Source organism: Vulpes vulpes, chromosome 1 (genome assembly GCF_048418805.1).
Source record: "Vulpes vulpes isolate BD-2025 chromosome 1, VulVul3, whole genome shotgun sequence".
Classification (NCBI taxonomy): domain Eukaryota; kingdom Metazoa; phylum Chordata; class Mammalia; order Carnivora; family Canidae; genus Vulpes; species Vulpes vulpes.
In genome coordinates this window covers 35,510,837-35,533,436 of record NC_132780.1, presented here as the reverse complement: position 1 = coordinate 35,533,436, position 22,600 = coordinate 35,510,837, and the positions used below count along the sequence as shown (strand labels likewise).

The following is a 22,600-nucleotide window of genomic DNA, read 5'->3' as shown; positions in this document are numbered from 1 at the left end:
ACTTAAAATGTCATCTGATTCTAAAATACTGCTGTCTCCCTAGGGTCTCAAGGAAAGAGGCATCTCCTTCCACTTCGGGCTGCAATGAACAACCCCACTTTTCGACCGCAGGTACATTAATAGTAGTGTACTTCTTTTGCAGATAACACATGGTTGCAGCAAATACGGATTCTGAGAGAATTCATGTTGTGAAGAACCATCTGGGTACAATAAAATCTGAGGCCAGGAAGCATGTGCCACAGCTGGAGAAAGTGAGTGCAAAGGGAGAGAAGAAACCTGACCTAAGAGTAAAGGAATTTATTTTCCATTCAACAAATACTCACTAATGCCTGTTATGTATCTAGTTCTGTGTGAAGTGGTGGGAATACAATAGTCAACAGGATCAATGTGATTTCTGCTGTCACTGACCTTCCATGCTAGCGAGGACTCACCTGTCAGGAGGGGCTTGAACAGAGTGAAAATGCTGTGATGCATCATCGCTACCTGGAAACATCTAGAATAGACTGTGGTGAGAAGTGAGGCAGCTGGTGGTGGTCGAGAAGAGCATCTAACAATGCTATGGACCTAACCCTTCCCTAGCTATGTATCTGGAGATTTCTCTGCAGCCAAGGAATGACATTTTCCCTAATAACTGTGTAGGCAAAGTTGTGATGCTTCTCCATGGTTGTGCTGCTGCTTCCGTGACTGATAAAGAAATGACTATTCTACTGATCAACAAGAGACCTAAAAATTATGAATCCTCAGCCAGGCATCTCAATATGCTTTTTAGTTCTGTTCCAGAAACCTCTTTCACTTTAGGAGCTGTCTGGTTTCCATACCTAAGCCCAGCTGAAAAGATAATTTATGAACAGAGGATGTCCAATGCCAAGATAGACAGGGCTTTCCGTAGCAGCTGCAGCAGATTACAGCCTGTTAAGTTTGTAAAGACACATGTCACTGTGCCATTCTGCTTCGAGGAAGCCATATGCTCTATTCTCAAATGTTTTGGGTCTGAGTTCCCCCAAGGTTTCAGCTCTGCGGTGGTGTGCCTTGTTGACATGTAGGGAGCCAAGAACATCAGCGCTGTGTCTCCCAAGCTTGAAAAAAGGGGGAAAGGCATGAGCAGGGGATTGAAACAAAGACCGGGATTAAAACATGTAGGCCTATGGTTCTACTCTCATTGCCATATGCCTCTGAGCCTATGATCTGCCTAACGTGTTAATCCAATTTCTGGTAAGCTTTTCATTAGTTAAGTGTGGGGATTGGTGCATGAAAAATGTCCAGGCTAGGTATACAAGGGGCTTGCCTCTGTTTTTTGGATTTAGAGATGCAGGGAGAGCATGATGGTGGACCCTAACCTCCCTGGGCCAGGTGGTGCAAGCAGGGGACTCTCGGAAAAGACTATGGCATGGTAAAGTTCTGAGGATTTAAGGAGAGAATTGTCATGAGGCACTTATAACAGATAATAAATATACAATAAGCACTCAGTAAATGTTCTTCTTTCCTTTCCAAATATAGTTTCTCTCCTCACCCTGGGCCTCAGATCGCAGCTCTTCTGCCAACTTGTTTGGGTACATAGAACAGGCTTAGTGGGAGCAGAACTATGGTGACAGGGTCACTTATTTCTGCTTTGGCTTTCAGGGCAAGGACATAGTTTTCTCAAACTAGATGATGGTTCTGGGGCATCCTTGACCTTGAACAGAAATGCCTCCCAGGTTGATTCAGTGCCCACAGCACATCCGGTTACCGGGTCAGGGTGTAAGGACAAATGATTGGAATGTTGGGTGGCTCAGTTGGTTACATATCTGACTCTTGATTTCAGCTCAAGTCATGAGATTGAGCCCTCTGCACTCATGGGTCGTGAGAGGGAGCCCTCTGTGCTCAGCAGGGAGTCTGCCTGAAGATCCTTTCCCTCTGCCCCTCCCCCTACTCTCATGCATGTGTACAAGCACCATGCACATACTCTCTCTCTTTCTTCCTCTCAAATAAATAAATCTTTAACAAAGCAAAATGTCAAAGCTCTCATGTATAACAATGTTCCCTCTTTCTCTCTTTGCTTTCTCCTCCCCTTTCTCTCTCTCTCCCTCTCCTTCCTTCTATCTTTTTCCACCAGAAAAAGGAAGCAAAGCAGAAAAGTTTAGAAGGACTAGAAAGATACCTGAATTAGAGATCTTAGTTCAGCCATGTACTAAAGCTAAGTACCAAATGTAGCCCCAAATTTCCTAGAAGCAAAGCGAAACTACTCCAGCATCCAAAAGCTGAAAATGGCTATCTTGGCAACTTGGAAATAATACATTTTTGAATAATCCTAACCCTTGCTGGCCCAAGTAGGCCACATTTGTTTATGCAACTAGAGGCAAGAAGAGGTAAAAAGAGTGTTTCAATTCTCATTCTCTTCATTGTTTAGTTTCTTCTTTGCCCTGATGACTATTTACACTGATATAAAATTGCCTATTTACTGGTTTCTCTGATTAGACTGTAATCTTACTGAGGGTCAGCACTGTGCCTGTATTGTTTACTCTTGGATACCTATTGCTTAACATGGTGATTTTTACACAGTAAAATTTGGGTGCACACATGCATGAATGAATGATTTTTGAAAAGATGCAAACAGGACATATGCAGATGAATAAATGAAGTCAAAAGGAGCCCACCAAGAATGACCAAAGATGAGATTATCTCAGATGTTAAGATTTGAGATCTAAGACTAATAGTAGTTTATGCTTAGTAGCCTATAGTTTGGCATACTGATCTGGTTCCAATGGATCCAAGATACTGAAGAGTAAATAATTAGGAGGGCATTGCCAAATTATATCTCTCCTGCATACATAACTTATAGAACCAAGTATCACATTTGTGTTGTCCTTCCATCAGAGTATTTCATAGAGAAGCCCCATAGTATTTCTTCCCCTTAGGTGGAAAGACAGGAATGATCCTATAAATGAAAAAAAAGAGAAAGGGATGACTTGTCCAAATCGAAATGATGAGTCAGTCACAGATACCAGAAATGACTAATGACCTACGGGAACCTTCCTGAGTCACTGAATTCTTTTGGGCCTCATCTGGCAGGTGGGTGTAATAATAGATGCCCTATTACTTGTCTCATAGGGTTTTTGAGAGAATTAAATCTCCTACTAGATGTGAAAGCCTTTAAGAGACATATTACATAAATGTATGATAAAAGAATGTTGTGTTTTGTTTTGCCTGCCGGCATGCAGTTCTGTATTACTTGAGGAAGGCTAAATTGCTAAGTCAATAGACCTAAAAGAAATAGTTCAAACAAGAGAGAGATTTCTTTCCTCCCCATGTAGTAGTCTGGGCTGGTTTTGCTGGTGATGGTGGTGGGGGTCTGGGGGTGTAAGTGGATTATTTCCACGTAATCATTCAGGAACTTAGGCTGACCGAGGCTGTCACTCTCAATGCTCGATTCGTAGTTGCTCTTGGCCATGCCATTATCACTCATGGGAGTGATGAGTTTAACGGTCCAGGCCTAGAAATGGTAACTGATTGACTTGTACTCATTGGAGAGAACTTTGTCGCATGGCCACCCTAAAGGGTGCAAAAATCTGGAAAATGCTGTGCAGTTGGACAGAATATGAGAATGGATTTTGGTGGATAGTCAGTAGTCTGTGCCCTGGATGAGGTCAAGTTCTCCCTTTATAGGATCTCACATCCTTTACAGTGGTCCAAGGCACAATTACATTTTATGATTATCAGATTCATTTTGCCCCACCAGACAAGTGTAGGGATCATGTTTTTTGTTCATCATGATCTCTAGCACTTGACATAGTGCTAAACTCATAATAGACCTTAAATGAAGATTCATTCCTTGAGAAAGGACATGTGAATGTATCAAAGACATTAGTTGATACTAAAGAACCTCGGATGAGACCCTCTGGATCTGTCTGGTGAAGTTAGAGCCTAGGACTTATCAGGCTCTAACTTTTGTTAAGAATGCCTTATCTAGGCATCTTTTGTGACCTTTGGTACCCTTTGGGAAAGGCGGTGTGGTAGGCAGAGTTCTGAGGTGAACTGCGTTGACCCTCACCCTTGTATAATCTCCTCTTCTTGAGAGTGGCTGAAACAATCAAATATGATGATGATTAAAGTTATGTTATTTGGCACAGGTGACTTTAAGAAAAGGAAATTATCCTGAGTGGACTCAACCTACTCAGGTGAGCACTTGAAAAGGACAAGTGCTCACCTCTGTCCTTGAAGAGGTTGGAAGTGTGAGAGGTATTTGATGCCGGGGAGATTCCCTGTTGGTGGCTATGAAGCTGGAGGGGACCACATGACAAGGAACATAAGTGGCTTCTAGGAGCTAAGAGTGGCCCCAACTGACACAGAGAGATAATAAAGGCCTCAGTCCTACAACCACAGAGAACTGAATTTGGTGAACCATCCTCAGTGAGCTCATGAGGGGATGTTCCCCCCTAGCCTTCAGATGAAAACTCAGGCTAGTTGATACCTTGGTTTCTACCACAGAAGACCCTGAGCAGAGATCTAACCTGAGATGCATTCAGACTTCTGGTCTACAGAAACCATGAGATAATGAATGGGTGTCGTTTTAAACCACTGACCTCAAGGAAATCTGTTAGGCAGTACTAGGAAGCTAATTCAGTCTTATGTTTGTTTCTTGGGATGCGGTGGGAGTTAGAGGAGAGAGAATGACATCTGTTCCCTTGAGGGCTTTGTAGGTCTGGTGCCTGAATTTAGGTAGAATAACTGGTTGCCTGGGACAGAGCGTTCTCAGGTGTGTGGGATTTTCAAAACTAACACCAGGACGGTCCTGAGAAACGAGTGTAGTTGATCCCTCTACACACTGTAGGAGTTGCTTTGTGAAGATGAGGTCCAGTGAAACATGGTGATTAGCTTTCTTCTGTTGAGCAGACACCAGGAATGCGATGCAGACTTTAGCCCACAGCAGCATGTTATTTTAGAAACACTGATACCAGTATGATCATGGTGGAATCTGCGGTAGAGGCTATGGTGAGGTCCGGGCCTCGAGAGACTCTAAGTAGCAGATTTAACTGAGGAATCCCTGAGGGAAATTATATGAACGTCAAATGCAATCACAGGGGCATCTCCTGGACCTTCTAGAATTAACCATATATATCTCTGAAATGGATCTGCAGCTCTTGCACAATGCAGATTTGGCATGTACTAGGAAGATTGCATTCTTATTGTCAGTGTGACCTCATGATAACCACAGGCTCATGAAGCTAAGGTGTACACACATTCACTGTGCCAGGTGCCGGGCTAGCTGTTCTCATATGTGCTAGGTCACAACTTCTTACGTGGTGGATATTATAAGCTCCATTTTGATTATGAGCAATCCGAGGCTTTGTGAATTTACATAATTTGCTTAGGAATGCCACGTGGGGCTATTTTACATGCGTGCTAAATCTCCAGGAGGTATTAAAAACAGCTTTAAGAATCCGTACATATAGCATCTTCAAAACTCTGGAAGGGCTACTTGGGTGAGCACAGTGGTACTTTATCTTCTTTATTTGCTTTTGCTTAGCTTAGGAGCTAGGAGCTCTGTGGGGAGAGGTAAGGGATACATCGAGTCTGAATGGCATTATAGGTTTTGTGGCCAAAGCAGATGCATTTATCAAGGATGACTTAACTCCAGTACTTGACCAGGAATGCCATTATTATATATACACACACACACACACATATAAAACATTTTATATATATTTATATAATATAAATAAAAAATACATTTATTTATTTATTTATTTATTTTAGAGCGGGAAGGGAGGGCAGAGGGAGAGAGGTCATTTTAAGCAGGTTCCCTGCTCACAACCCTGAGATCATGACCTGAGCCCAAATCAAAAGTCGGACTCTCACCTGACTGAGCCACCCAGCCATGCCATTATTTAAAAGGCATTTGGAGATGGATTAATTGAATTAAATAAAGAAACAAGCATTAGTGCATATTCTACTAACAGGTTACTTCATAAAATATAGAATATTTGACCAAAAGGCAGAGAAACATCATGTTTGCTCTGCATTTGCTTCCTTACTTAAGGGCAGGGCTAATAGAACCAGAAACTGAGCATCCCTCATTCTAGCTCTTTTTGTGAAGAGAATAGATTAAGTTTCTCATTTTCCAGCCAAGGGCCACTGCGTACATTTGGGTAGGCTGTTTACTGCACAAGAGTGCCTGGCATAACAGGCATCTTTTTCTGATTTGCAAAGAATAAGATCTGGGTGAGCTAGAAGCAGCCCTTCTCCCCCCACGTGGTGCCAGGCCTCTCTCCCTGTCTTTAGGCAGAGGCTAACTAGGCTCTGGAGAGGTCCAGTGCATGCTGGCAAGGATAGTATGTCTGTCTGTCTGTTTGCTGGGATGGATGTGGGACAGATGGAAAGAACCCAGTTAGCCCCGGGTGTTGGGAGTTACAGTTTTCATGTCCTATTTCTGGTTAGTAGATAGAGAACATAATATGGGGGTAACAGGAAGATCTCCCTGCACCACAGAGGGCTGGACCTGCCCCCCAATTAATGCAGGGATCTGAGTTTTTACCTAGATGTGCAAATGATAACTCTCCTCAGTTCCTTATGATGCAGCTTGTCTTTATTATAAGTGCCTAATGACAGAACTCTTCATGTCAATCCATTTTTGCTCATTTCAATTATTTCAGGTTTCAATTTAGACCATTTGGGTCTTCCTAGGTCCCCCTGCCCTCCTCCTTTTCTCTCTTCTTTTCTCAGTTCTGCAGGCTTAAATCTCATGATGGAACTGTAGGGAGGGGGACTGTCCCTGTGACTGGCAGCTGTCCCTGTGCCAGGTAGAAGGTGTTGACATCATCCCACGTGGACTTTGGTATTTCACATCTGTGCCCTCGACCTTGAGTCCTGCATTAGTGGCAAGGTCCTCGGGGTGCACTTGTTCCCATCTGCAAGGAGCTCTCAGTGCGCAAGCCTTTCTCAGCCCCTTGGCTTTCTGCAGCCTCTTGGGAACACAGGAAAGTTTTAGCTGTTCTCTCATACCTCCACAGACATGTGCAGGAGCCTTAGCCCCTCCTGGAAGGTAAGTTCAGGTCCTTTGTGCTTCCCAGGCCCTGGGAACTCCTTTGTGGAGTTTATTGTCTCTCCCTTGAGATCTGTCCCAAGAGGGTGGGTACTTGTTGGAGACACTTTGCAGGGTCTGACTTTGTTCCTTTTCCTTTGCTCTTGTAATTAAATTTGGGCCAGAGAACTGACTTTTTAAGTCCTCTGTTATGGATAAGATAAAATTTTCCTCTTGGTACTTAAAACTGAGTTTTTGAGACTCAGAAACATCTTTCTCAACTTATTGCCTGCGCTGAGAATTTCAGAACTCTCCATGGAGAGAGCTGAGACATAACTTTTCTCTGCTGTTCTCCTGAGGCCTTCCATCCCCCAAGTCATAAGCCTGGAGGGCCTCCATGCATTTGAAAAGAGGGAGTAGGAAGCCCAGAGCAGTTAATAGGAAAAGATTCCTCCCTTATGCTTGTTAGCATGAAATGCGGGACCTTGACTGAGGCTGGGCTGGTGGAGATAGGGAGCAGGACACAGGTCATATTCACAGCTTGCTCACTGACAACACCAAGCCCAGGTAGATCATCCTTGGATTGAGGATGAGTAGAGATAATCAACCTGCAAAAGGTCTAGAAAGAAGCCTTGCAGAATAAGACAGAGGTGATTGCAGCTGGCAGACCCAGAGGAAATATGGAGCTTTGAAAAATCACCTATCTTTGGAGGGCTCAGTCCGTGCAGCATGTGACTCTTGATCTCAGGGCTGTGAGTTCAATCTCCATGTTGGACATAGAAATTACTGTAAAAATAAGTATTTAAAAAATCAATACGATAGCATCCAGAGAAAAAAATGCCATTGTCCTGAAAAGAGTGCATTGTGAATAAATTTAAAAAGAAAACCCCATAATATGTGTTCCCTACTTAATTATACTTGAAGGAGGAGAAAATGCAGATGACCTTGGCTTGATTCTGTTCACTTAGGTATCATTTTCATCTCTTTTGGTGCCACAGTTGAATCTCAGATGAACTAATGTGTTTAGTTCTACCTCCCCAATCCCCAAGATTTCCTCTGCTTCTAGATATTGATATGATTGTTTTTTAAGTAGGCTCTACACCCAGCATGGAGCCCAACACGAAGCTCGATCTCACAACCCTGAGATCTCAAGACCTGAGCTGATGGGGCAGCCCTGGTGGCTCAGCGGTTTAGAGCCGCCTTTAGCCCAGGGGCCTGATCCTGGAAACCCTGGATCAAGTCCCATGTTGGGCTCCCTGCATGGAGCCTGCTTCTGTCTCTGCCTGTGTCTCTATCTCTCATGAATAAATAAATAAAATCTTAAAAAAAAAGACCTGAGCTGAGATCAAGAGTCAGACACTTAACTGGCTCAGCCACCCAGGCGCTCCCCTCATCTGATTTTTAAATCTCTTTTATTACCTATGTGGAGAATGCAAATACCTCCTAGACTTGGTGGTATATCAGCCTTAGATTTTGAAAATGAATTATGTTTTCATCTTTTTCTATTTCTGATGATATTTTGTTGAAAAAATTGGGGAGGTTACATTGGGGCCACCATCCTAAACTGGATGTCCCATTGTAAGTTATTTTTAATAACATTTAATAACAGTGCAAATAAATGTTTTCATTTGGTAATTATTAAAGGCATTGAAAATAGTGAAAAATCAATTAGTTCTTTTTATATGTAAATTAACATTATTGGAATCAAAGATATCCTACAAAAGTAACTTTTCTGAAAACAGATAAAAGTGATTTGAAAAATGAGTAATAATGCCTTTAATAATGAATACTGTGAGCCTGTATAGGCTTTGCATTGTACAACTCAGGGGATGGATGATGCCCTTGAAGTTGATGAATTCAACATCTCAGAGTAAAATCAATCACTAAATATACCCTTTAGTAAATGCCATAAAAATATTTAAAACTTGGGGTGCCTGCGTGGCTCAGTTAGTTGAGCATCTGCTTTCGGCTCAGGTCATGATCCCAGGGTCCTGGGATGGAGCCCCATTGGGCTCCTTGCTCAGAGGGGAGCCTGCTTCTCCCTCTCCCTCTGCTGCTCCCTCTGCTTGTGCTCTCTCTCTGTCAAATAAATAAATAAAATTTTTTAAAAATTTAAAACTGGAAATTCCTGTCACATACTGAAATCTAAAACTGTATCTGATGAAAAAAAGACATGAAAGAGGTGGCAAATAATTTTCCTTTTACATAACTGAAGATGGACAGTGGCTGCCTGAAGAACTCTGTTAAGAAGGATTCTGAAGCCACATCTAAACCCAGAGGGAAATGAGATCAGGATCAATCGCTCATGGTTGTCACAGGCACTGACAGTGAAGTGGCAATCAAAACCTGTGTCAAGCTTTTGCTATCCTTGGTGTGAGAGAAAAACACGAGTAAAGAAAAAAGAAACCGGGATGAGCAATATGTGAGACTGCTTAGATTAGTTTCAAAAAGTCCAAGGATGTCTTTCCCTAATTTAACATGTGTGTACCAAGTTCTGTGCTGTGAGCTCTGGGGAGAGAGAGCTGTTGGATGAAGCTGAGATCCCTTCAGATTCACAGGCATCCATCCTTCAAGCCTGAATGCCAGAAGCTTTTACTCTTATGTAGGCAGAAGAATATTGACAGCCCTTACAGAGTGATCTTACTGAGTCTTTTGTAATGTATCATATTTAGGTGACTTCACAACGATAAAGAGGAAATATTCTTCATTGTGTTCATTTTAAAAATGTTTTTCAGGCCTATCTGTTCCATGGTGTTATTAGTTTCCTTGGTCTTCCATGTCAAAATACCACAAGGTGGATGGCTTACGCAACAGAAATTTATTTCCCTCAAAGTTCTGGAGGTTAGATGTCCAAGGTTAGCAAGGTTGGTTTTTAGGGGAGCCTCTCCCTAAGGGCTGCCGATGACCCTCCCAGCTGTACACACACACACACACACACACACACACACCCCTCTGGTGTCTCATCCTCTTGCAAGGACACCAGTTTTATTCAATTAGGGCCCCACCCTTTTGATCTCATTAAGTTTAATTACCTTCTTACAGGCTCTATCTTAAATACAGTTGCATCGCATGTTAAGGCTTCAACATACGAATTTTGGAGGAACTCAGTTCAGCCCCTATCAAAAATCTTGTGCCTTGGGCTGCACACAATCTCCTGGAAGGCTGGGCATGCTCACCTTGCTGTAAGGCAGGGAGGTCGGACTGAACACCTGGGATAAGGATACAGGAAGTGCGGAGGGACTTAAGAGAGAGAGGTTGCTATTAGCAACGACCACAGCCTTCTGCAAGTTTCCTTATCTCTCTAGCTACTTGTTTCTCCCTAAACTTCAATCACATCTGCTTCCACGGCATTCTCAGACTGTGCTCTGCAGAGCCCTGGTGGTCTATGGCCCTGTTTAATGATTCCTTGAATGTGTGATTCAGATTTCGTTAAAAAATATATTTCAACCATTAAAACTATAATAAAATAACAGGCACACAAGCTTATGAAATAATTCATGTGTGTTATATACCAAATTTTCACACATTATGGATCACTCACACAACGACTTGGGAGTTCCTGTAGGCTTTGGAATAAAATCTCTGCTGTTGTTGCATGCTAATTGAAGAATATCTTGAGACAATAGGATGAGCTGTAAGAAATGGCTTAAATGGGAGAAGAAACAAAACAAATTATGCAGATAAATTTAATGTTGAGGTTAATATACAGTTTTCATTTAAACAATGGTTTCTGGGCACCTGGTGGCTCAGTTGGTTAAGTGTCTGCCTTCTGCTCTGGTCATGATTTCGGGGTCCTGGGATGGAGCCCCATGTCAGGCTCCCTACTCAGCGGGGAGCCTGCTTATCCCTCTCCCTCTGCCGTTCCCCCTTGCTTGTGCTCTCTCTCTCTCTCTCTCTCTCTCTCAAATAAATAAATAAAATCTTAAAAAAATCACAATCTCTGCTTTTTCAAAATAAATTTACTGACTTAAAATTGTTGCATAGAAGCTTATAAATTACATTTATGCTAATGAATTGATGTCAATAAATAATGACTTTATGCTTATTTCGTGTAATATTTCATTTGAAGGCAGGATTGCCTCTAAAGCAAGTTTGAAAACCATTGTTCTATTTGTCTATATGTCTTCTATGCTGCATGTGCTATTAAACTACTAAAAATTGCTGGAGCCTATCATATGATGTCAACCGAGCAGTTAATATCAGGCACATGCAAGTCTAGGTGGATAGACATACATGTCACTTATGTGCTCTTGAATTATTGTTTTACAGCCTGGCAGTGAGCAGTCATTCATTATAAATCATTAGAATTTTAATTTAAAAAATTAGTGTAAGGAGCTGAGTTGTGGGGAGCATTAATATGAGTATTTGGTATTAAGATGAGAGCAGCTCTGTAGGAAACTTCCTAATGGAAATGTCACTGATAGTAATTACCCCTTTCCAGTCAAGCAGTTCTTTGATTTTCCTTCAGCATTAGGGGACTGGGCGGTCTGACAGATACAGTGGAACAAGAAGGGTGATTTTAGAAAGCTAGAGAATCTGGAAAGCTGGCTAGGGAATTTGGAGACAGTGGTGTGGTTTGCTATTTGCACCATCTGAGAAGTATGTTGGGTCATGCTTTTTTATCACTAGACAGAAACTCAATGGGGGCCACTGGTGTGGGATACTGAGAAGTGGAGTGGAAAAGTAAGAATTTCAGGACCTGAATGTTCATGCTGATGGGCAGTGGGTGGGTGGGGGAGGGCAGGAGAACCAGCGAAGGTGAGGGGAACACCTGGAGGTGGCCATTCTTGCACTTCCTCCATGAGGAGTATCTTTTTAAATTTAATTTAATTTTTATTTATTTATTCATGAGAGACACACAGAGAGAGGCAGAGACATAGGCAGATGGAGAAGCAGGCCTAATGCGGGACTCAATCCCAGGACCCCAGGATCACGACCTGAGCTGAAGGCAAGATGCTCAACCACTGAGCCACCCAGGTACCCCCCATGAGGGGTGTCTTGCTCTCAGAGGGCCCAAAGGTAGTGTGCCAGTGACCCTGGGAGGAGTTTTAGGACGATGTCTAGCATCATTGTTCTTTCAGGCAGCATGTGAGGTGTTTATCATTTACTCAAATCTTATGAAATCTTACGTTAATTAAACTGAATGTAAGAAAAGCTCTAACTAGAGTCCCCAAACCAAAGTAGCTTTTTTTCAAAAGAATTAATTCTTGGAATCCTTAAGTCAAGTACCAGTAGCATTCTACTTTCAAAGAAAATGCTTCTAAGTTGAAGGGTGAAATTTCTGATGATTACATAGCATCCTGCCAATGGATAAATATGTGTGCCTTCCATTCTTTGGTTTTCCGTATTATTATCCTATGTGTTTCTATCATTTCCTCCCTCATAGAAATAGCCTTGTAATCTCAAAATGAGGAAAGTGAATGAGAGCACTGGTCCTGATTTTTTTCCTTTCTTCTTCAAAGATTAAAACTTTCTTTATTAAGAACATTAAGAGAAACATGTCAGAGGGCTTAAATTATCTATATTTGAGTGTGACAAGTTAATAATAAGATTGAGTTCTTCTGCCTGCCTCTGGAATAAGTCATTTCTCTGGGAATACATAACACACACAGAGAAATACACATTTGTAAGACAGCGTGCAAATATGGCCAAATACGCTTAAGAATATCCACTGGTGAAATTAGACAAATACTTTCAGTATATAAATTTTTGTTTCTCAAGAAAGGAAATACTGCAGCCACCTCTCTGTAAAGCTATGCTGACTGCCTATATTCACTGGCTGATAAAATGTTCAGGGCATTTTTTGGTTGATTTCCTAGCAATCAGAGATAACATGATGATTCGCAGTATTTGATTTTTGTGGGTAAAGGTTCAAACACAAGGGAGTAATTCAAAAACTTTGCTTTTGCGGGTTCAATAATTCCATCTCCACTTAGAAATGAAATGATAGTTTTTTTTTTTAAAAAAAAGCAAGTAAATAATGCATGGTGTGATGGGATGAGGAGAGTATTGCTAAAATTCACATCAAAAAGCATCCTCTACCATACTGCTCAGTTCTCAGAGCTGTTCCATTAGTGCCCCTTTAACATGTAATATTTTCCAATTAAATGTGTTGGTAAGAATTATTCATTTTAATAATTAAAGAGCTTCCCCAGCTCCCTGAAGAGCGTTACCATGGAGGCCCAGCTCCACTGCTGGGAATAATCACAGCATGCTAATGTAAGGAGAGGGTGATAGTTGAATGCTAGTGTTGCCATTGGGTGAAACTAACTTGGGGCTCATTTCAATGACTGGGCCCTGGGACACCCATGAAGTGACCTTTTGCTGTAGCGGGCTGTGATATGTTTTGGTTTTGTGGCTATAATGGAGCGTAAAATTTTTCTGTTATTATGTAGTTAGACTATGCTTTGAGACATTCTAGGATGATTTGAGGAGGCTTTTTGACTGCCTTTATACTACTTAACTATTACACAGTGATTTTCCCGAATTGGGTTTTGTGATGCCTTGGGGCTGCCATGAAATTCTGCAAACAAAATTTTCTTTCATTTTAATTAAAGAGAAATATATGGCCTTGGGGCTTTTAGGAGAGGCTGATGTAAAAGCAAACTTTGAGGAGTCATAATTAAACGTAATGGAGATCCTCAGTCTGTTGGCGGCAGCTATGTTGAATCTGGGTCTCTGGGCTGTAGTGAGACAGACGATGCCTTCTTGGGTGTAAAATGCTGGTCGATGTAACCCCAGCTGCTAATATTAGGAGAGTGATAGTTCCCAAATACTTGAGTTCCTATTATAAGAAAGTTATATAATATACTAAAGCCCCAAACCCCATCCCATTACTGAAAATAGTGATGAGAATCATGGTAACCACTACTACTACTAATCATCATCCTAGGGGTGCCTGGGTGGCTCAGTGCTGCTTTAAGCTCAGGTCATGATCTCAGGGTCCTAGAATGGAGCCCCATGTTGAGCTCCCTGCTCAGTAGGGAGTCTGCTTCTCCCCTCGCCCCTCTCTTCCCGCCCGCTTATGCTCTTTCTCTCTCTCTCTTTCTCAGAAAAATAAATAAATAAATAAATAAATAAATAAATAAATAAATAAATATCTTAAAAAAATCATCCTAATAAAAAACTCATGCTTCTAGGATGTTGATCATGGAACTTTAATCTGAGTGCATTGCCAAAACAGACTCATTTAACTATCATCTACAAAGATTAGGTCCTAGATTCTGATAACTTGCTCGAGATATCAATGGTGATAAGCAGGTCTACAAACATTAGCACTTCCCTTATGATGATAATGCTTTGTGACTATTTAGTACCACACAGCTTTCAAACCACTCTTATATTTTTTGTGTGATTCTTGCAACAAGCCATTGAGGTAAATAGAGCTACTTTTATGTTAATTGTACAGAGAAATTATGAGATTTTTCAAAAAATTTAACAGTTAATCTGGGATTCCCGGAAGTTTCAAACTGGAGGTATTCTATACATTTTTATCGGTGAGAAAACTGTCTTAGAGAGACTTGTGGTCTGCTCAAGCTTTAGGTCTTGTCCTTGTCATTCTTATGAATTTCCCATGACATCAGTGTTTTTGCTCTTATTATCAGAATTGGAATGGTCATCCCTTAGCTTTCCTTGATAAGAAACAGTTTTGTATAAGTCATTCAGGAGCACCCCAATAATAAGAACAGAGGCAAAGTAGTTCCTATAAAGGGTTCTCATTTTTTTCCCAACTTGGTTACCGTGAAAAGTGAAAAAGAAAAAAAGAAAAAAAGAAAAAAGAAAAATGACCTTAATGTATCAGAAGACAGAGGGGGAGAGCAGATTACCTGTCTGGTTTCTGACCCCCTCCGTGCCACAGGAGGCAACTGAGCACTTCCTGGTTTCTCAGACAATGAGTGGACTGTGGTACCACCCCCCACGGATTCCAAGCTGCAACCAGCCATCTCGGGTGGCTTGCTCTGATTGTTTTGTCTACATTTGGGAGCAGTCATGATGTAGTTGTGAAATGTGAAGGGATGGCCAGAAGCCTGGGCTATTGGAGCCAGCTGTCTACGTTCCTCCCAGGGTGGATCCAATTCTCCATCTGTCAGCAGGTCTCACGACCATCTTCTCTGTAATCCAGGGCCTATCTTGACAGATGGTTCTTATGTGATATTAGAGCTGTTTTCATTTTGGGGCGGGGGGAGGGGGTTGTGTGTGAAGATTTCTCAGCCCTCGAACTTACAGTTAACAATTTGGGTAAATCTTTCTCTGTTATCTCTGGGCAGTATATAGACATGACCTAGTGATTTTCATCTGCACTGGGTAGTATAAATAACTTGCTAATTCATAAGTTTCAATACAACAACACATGCACATTATGCTTGTAGCACCGTTGAACTGAAGGTAGAGTCATCACTCTCTGTTGTGAGAAGAAAGGGAGTGAAAGTTCTCTCACAGTTCGTCCCCTAAATCCCTGTGGGTCCCAGGTGTCATGTGTTGCATATCCCCAGATTATTATGATTTGTTATTTCACTGGCTGACTTAATCAGGACATATTTGGTTGCAAGGAATAAAACTCTTTTTTTTTTTTTTAAAAAGAAAATGAGGGATTCATTTTAAGGATACAACGAGGAATTTCAAGCTAATCCACAGGTAGGAAATGAAGTCTGGCCCATTTTTTTATGTGACTGGGACTTGGAAATAGGGTGCAAACTATGTCTCTTTTTCTCTTCTTTTTATTTTTCCAGAGCCTCCTTGTATTTGGTGGCTGCTTTTCTTGGTGATCTATAGACTGTCTTCTGCTCTCACACGGCTTATCGTGGCTGTCTCCAACAGCAGTGTCACATCTCACATTTGCCCTATCTTATGGTCTCAAGCTGGCAGCAGACTGGTCTGGACTCTGTGTTATCAGTGTCTCTTTATTGTAAGCAACAGAAACCACCGTGGCTAATTTAAACAGAAAAGGAACTTACTGGAGGATATTATGTAGTACACAGAATTGTTTGAAAGGGCTGGAAAACGGGCAAAACCCCCAGAAGACTCCACAGCTGCCCAATGTGCCCCAGAACTGGTCCTGTGGGTCTCCACAGCTGCTGAACACTGACCTTACTAATCCTTGACTCACTGATGCTGGATGGTCTTGGATTTTGCTAGTGTTGCCTTCATGACTGCTCATCTTGTTCCTTCTGGAATAAGATTCACTAGTGTCCCTGCATCTGAGCATCACTAGTTCAAATTCAAAGTCCAGGGCAGGTACTTCTGATTGGTCAAGCTTAGGTCATGTGCCAGTTCCTTGCCTGCAAAGGAGGCTGGGGAAGCAACTGTCAGGTGCTTCTAGGCTCTGTAGTAGAAAGAAGGCTGTTCCTCCTACCATGTCTCATAGGTGGGAAACTTCTCTAACCTAAGAAGGGAATTTAGATTCTGGGCAGCCCCCCAAAACCAAAGCCAAATGGCCACTGTACTCAGAGTCCCTATTCTTTATATCTGAATGAATATGAACATTCTATTTTGGGTCAGATATCCATGCCTAGACTATATCCATGCCTATGACTGGTGAAGCAAGATGCCTTTATACAGAAGGCTACACTTTCCAAAACTGGTTGGGTATATTCTTCTCTAAGAAACAGGGGTGTGTGTGAAATCATGGCTGGGAAGTCATGGCTACCTCTCTTTTTGATGATGGTTCGTGATTAATATCCTGAGTTACTTGCTCATTTTCTGTCAGTTGCATTAATATGTTCAGATGATTTTTAGCTTCTCTAGAATAGAAATGGTTACTGTGGGGCAGTTGGTGGCCTAGTCAACCCCAGATCTCTTCTAGAAAGTCCAATTTCTTTCCCTGCTTAGATAACGAACAAATTCAAGCCTACTCCTTGGCTGGAAATTTGGAGTTGTAGCTTTTTAATATTGATCAGATTGCGTCTAATGAAACAACTTTTTGGGGCTTTTATGAAGGTCTTACAGGTATTATCTTTGAGAACACCTACCTGTGTATCTCTCAGAGATAGGCTAAGTGTGAAAATGGAAATATGCTTTGGGAAGATAAAATACCACTAAATAATAATTTCTTACAATTACTTTTGTTCACTCAAAAAATACATATGAGTGCCTTTTGCATGCAAGGCACTGTGTCAAACTTTATTAAAGTTAAGTTTTCTTAAATGGGAAGATGACCCCAATAGATATTTTTCCAACAAAAACATACAGATGACCAACAGACACATGGAAAGATGCTTAATGTAACTAATTATCAAGAAAATGCAAATCAAAACCACAATGAGATATCACCTTATACCTGTCAGAATGGCTAAAATAAAAAAGACAAGAAATAACACATGCTGGTGAGGATGTGGACAAAAAAGGAACCCTTGTGTGTTGCTGGGGGCAATGTAAACTGGTACAGCTACTGTGGAAAACAGTACAGAGGTTCCTCAAAAAAGTTAAAAATAGAAATACCATAGGATTCAATAATTCTACTACTGCGCATTTATACTGAGAAAACAAAAACACTTGAAATATTTGAAAAGATATATGCACTCCTATGTTTATTGCAGCATTATTTATAACAGTCAAGGTATGGAAGCAAACTAAGTGTCCATTGATAGATGAATGGACAAGGAATATGTGGACACTGATACAAACAGAGGAATATTATGCAGCCTTAAAAAGGATGAGATTATGCCGTTTGCAACAACATGGATGGACCTAGAGGCTATTATGCTAAGTGAAATATGTCAGAGTGAGAAAGACCAATACCATATGATTTCACTTATATATGGAATCTAAAAAAATAAGTGAATAAACAAACAAAAGCAGAATTTGTTAACCTATAAATACAGAGAACAATTGATAGTTGCTAGAGGGGAGGTAGTTGGGGATGAGCAAAATGGGTGAAGGGGAGTGGGAGATACAGCCATCTGGTTATGAAATGAATAAACCATGGGAATAAAAGGGACAACATAGGGAATATAGTGAAAGATATTCTAATAACGTTGCATGGTGACAGATGGTAGTTATAATTGTGGTGAGCATATTATAATGTATAGAGAAGTTGAATCACTATGCTGTACACCTGAAACTAATGTACCAGGTGTGTCTACTCAAATTAAAAAAAAAATTAAAGTTAGTTTTCTTAGCAGTGCTCATGGTAAATTGAAATAAAAGAAATCTCTTTCAACTGTAGCCAAATAAATAACCAGTAAGAGCCATCTATAGCTTTGCACAGTATAAGCCATATATAGCTTTTCATCTCTATATTTTAATAATTTGGATATTTGGGATTCAGGTGTGGGGAGACAGGACACCTAGCTCAATATTACAGTCCCCCCTCAAGAGAGTTTTAAACTTTTTTTTCATCTAATAAAGAATTCTGAAACTCTGGGGTTTTTGTTTGGGGGCCTGAGTTTTACGAAGTACAACTAGGTATTTGTTTTGAACGAGGTAAATGGTGCCAGGAGAAACAATTATCATTAATGTTTGCTGTTATTTGAGCTTTACAGAGGAAAAAAAGAAAGCTCATGGAAAATACCAAAGTTGATAAGTAATAAAAGGAGTCTATAGGAAGCAAAACACAACCGAGAAAGACTATTACATGAAAACTCCATCATATTGAAAGGGCAAGAGTAGTAGAAAGAGTTTCTTGATTATATACAGTCAGATTTTAAAAGCATAAAGCTGTTATATTACATTTAGTAAAAATATTTGGGCTTTGGAAGGAAAATGTGGATATTGAAACACAGGCAAATATTAAAAGAATATCAGTGATTTACTGCATCATCAACTTATTTTATGAATCCACCTTACAATCCACACCCATGTCTAATCTCTTGTTTTGAAGGTCTGTTGCGTCCCATAAAGATGTAGTTTTATTTCCAAAGTAATGACACAATTACGTCGTAAAACAGAGTGGTGGAGCAGGCTTGCTTGACAGCATGGTTGTATGTGAGATGTAGTGAAGTAAACCGTGTTCTTTGATGGCATTTAAAAAAAGAAGAAACATGATGACATATGAAATAGTAATTTGTATACCCAGTAGGATTAAAACAAATCACCATAAAATAATCTCCTTAGGCTTTAGGGGGATTGAGTGTTCAAGGGGCAAATACACATAGAGCAGCAGGCATGCTGTAACGTAGCCTCACATGGTACGGAGCAATTCAGTGGAATAAGACTCCTCTGCAACCACTCCACTCCTATTCAACAAAAATATGGATGGATTAAACCCTCCTTATGCTAAAGATTAAAAGCAAGCAAACTTACCATCCAAATGAATTCTCTACATTAAGAGTAGGCCAACTCTCTATGAAGGGCCAGCTAGCGAATATTTTTGGCTTTGTGAATACTATGGTCTCTTGTCACAATTACTCAACTCTGCGGTCAGAGCACAAATACATGCATAGGCAATATGTAAGTGAAAGTGTGCTCCTGAGGAATGTTATTTATGGGCACTGTAATTTGAATTTCACAGAACATCGTGTGTCATGAAACCTTTTTCTTCTTTTGATGTTTTTTTCCCCAGCCATTAAAAAAATGTAAAAACTGTTCCCAGGTTTGTGGGCCATACAGAAACAGGTGGCAGACCAAATTGGGCCTGTGAGCTGTAATTTACCAGCCGTGCATTAAGCTGTGCTAGCATTTTCTTTTTCTCAAAGTTTCCAAACTAAATAGGATTAAGTGCATTTTCAGGAGGCATTGCACATTCCATACTGTGTCACAAGTTTGTTTTAAAATATTGTGGTCTGGGGGCACCTGGGTGGGTCAGTGGTTGAGCATCTGCCTTTGGCTCAGGGTGTGATCCCGGGGTCCTGGGATCGAGTCCTGCGTCGGTCTCCCCGCAGGGAGCCTGCCTCTCCCTCTGCCTCTCTCTCTCTCTCTCTCTCTCTCTCTCTCTGTCTCTCATGAATAAATAAACAAAAAATCTTTAACAAAAATATTGTGGTCTGGCCTGTCACTCTGCCTTCCCCATCCAGGTGTTGGTATCTTTCAATTTATAATCTCAAGAATGTGAAATGCAGGTAGGACTGAGCAGGATTTATAGGTTCGATATTTACTCTCTTCCATGTTATTTAATCCATCTTTTCTTTCCCCAATTTCATAACATAATTCCTGATCCCCTGCCCTTCACTTTTCCCTTCAAATCTAATTTGTATGTGACATATGTAATCTTCTTTAGAAAAGATATTTGCTGTGACTCAAACAATCCCTCCATTCGCTCTTGGTTTCTTACTCTTGAAATGAGAGAACACACATCTTAGTCTGGATGAATAAGAGAAAAAAAAAAAAAAAACGTAAATGGAGTTGAACACCAGCCAAAATACAGGCTTTGCATAAGATGCCCAGCTAATTTCCCTCAGCTTTGTCCGCTCTATTAATTTTCTGCCAGTTGCTTATTTTCTCCCAAATCTTACACATCCTCTGCATGCAAAAGCGATACCAGTGAAAGCTCATATTTGAGCCAGATAAGCAGGGAGAACTTAGCCATTCTTACTATTATCATAAAGAAGAATTTCTTAATTCAATTTAACCAATGATAAGGTTGTGAGCATGTGTTTTTCCATAGACAGTACTGTGTGGAATGGAGGATGCTAAGAGCCCATACAGTAGGGTATATACCCTCAGAGAACTTGCAGTTAAAGAATGTTCTTAACATATATATGTAAATAAAAATACAGAAGAATAAAAATTCCAATCCAAGCTGGCTAAGAAGATGTAGCATTGGAAAAAAAATACTCTGTATGGCTTCTTTACCTTTCTTTTTCCAGTGCTGCTCTTTTGAAGAAGTTTTAGTTCCTCTGGCATTCCTTTTAGCCTCTTGGGTTGCTGAAGGATTTCTCACACAGGCTCTCTGTTGTCATTCTGTCTTTACATCATGACAGCTTGGTGCTACACCTTGTTGAGTGCATGTTAGATCATAGTACAGAAGATTTCTGCTAGCCTGAGTTCTCCATTTGGATGGTATCCCACCCCTGAGGGTGCCTGGCTGTCTATCCTCTGTTGTTTCTAGCTGGGCACCCTGAATGACATGTTCCTGGTCTGGAGGAAATGTCTTTTGTCCATTTTTGTTACTCTGCTGCAATGCGCTACCCTCTCACTCAAAGTTTTTCTTATCAGGTGGAGAATGGAGCTCTAATATTTTAATATCATGTTAATGGCAGTCCCATTTCCCACCTCAGGACTCAGGAGCTTTAAAGACTATATGCTGGGAATAATTTGAGAGTCAGACACCAAAATACAGTCATCTCTTCTCTATGATTACCCAATGACCTTGAAACAAATGTATGCACCTAAATTCTCACTTCTCTTAGCATGGATTTCTTCCCCTAAACTTCCTTGGCCACTCATTCATCTAGATCCCAGGCCAGGCAAATCCCATAAGCCCCATTAAAATGCTTCACGGCCACAGACAGCTTGGATTTTCATTCTGGGGTCTCCACAAACATAATTAATAGCCAAAGTAAGACACACAAAAGAAATTGTAGATAAGTGTTTGAAGAGAATAAAGATTATGTTTGAGCTTGAGTTGTCAGAGGAAGAGTCCATGAGGAACTAAAATTTAAGCTAGATTTTGAAAGAACAAAAATTTAAAAGAAAGAACAAAATTTTAAAAATTGAAATTTGAAAGAATAAAAATGAGAAAGTGGGAAAGGCATTCCTTATATGTTGTTAGTCATTGCTTTTGGGGGGCACACCTCAGAGTACATACTTTGCCCTGTAGCATGTTTCAATTATATGTGCACAGGATAGGAGCAGATTTGTGTGCAAGGAAGGCTTTATGGAAGAGATGGGATTTCAGAAGTTTCTGATCACTTCCCTGAAGGTTTAAGAGGCTCTGGCTAATATTAATTCATAAGATCTGTAGGATAAAATTCCTTGGAATACCACTAAGATGAAACCCTGCGTAAAATAGCTTATTTTTATTTTTTTCATTTGCTTTAACAGCTTTCCCCTTGAATAGAGTTTTTTAATCTCTTAGAGGTTGATTTTTGATTGAAAAGTAACATTCATTTCTGTGGTAAACCACTGAAAATGACAACAACAACAAAAAAGCATAGCTAGTTGAATTCTCTGGTTCTGGTTTTCATGGTTGTGTTTGTGTTGAGCCAAAAAGACAGTGAAGGGAGAATGATGAAGTGTGGCATAGGAGAATTACTAGGATTGAAAACTGTAAGTTAGTTGTGAGGTTGTAATAGCTCTTAAGAACACCTGCCTGAAAGTCTTCTTTCTCTTTATGGATTATTGTTGTTTAGTGGTAGAGAGTACTCATCACACACAATTTCTAGGGCTGATGGACCCAGTAAAGGTAGACTGGTGTCTTGTATGATATGTGTATTGTTCTTCTTTTCCCCTCTATGCTAGCATTTTCACCACAAATGACGTCAAGGACAAGGAATATTTGTTATTAAATCCTTCAAAAGTCCAATCATGGATATAGTTAAAGGGAAGTTTGAAATGAAATCTGGCAATATGTCTATGGATTTCTTTTTTTCAAGTCATCCAAGAGAAGCAATGGAGAATAGTTGAAAGGCTCCAAGGTTTGGCATCACAGTGCTGGTTTTGTAAGCCCAGCTTGGCCGCTTAGTCACTGTTGAGCTGAGTCAAATGTTTCTGGAGGGCAGAGACTTT

At 40.6% G+C, this 22,600-nt stretch overlaps 1 long non-coding RNA gene across 1 annotated transcript in view; it reads left to right on the top strand.

The window, feature by feature from the left end:
- Nucleotides 1-1,471, top strand: part of LOC140599464 (uncharacterized) — a 48,737-nt gene extending 47,266 nt beyond the window's left edge. The window contains exon 3 of the long non-coding RNA XR_012002354.1: nucleotides 143-1,471. This is a non-coding gene — a long non-coding RNA (uncharacterized lncRNA). The remainder of the gene's footprint in view (nucleotides 1-142) is intronic.
- Nucleotides 1,472-22,600: the final 21,129 nt, after the last annotated feature.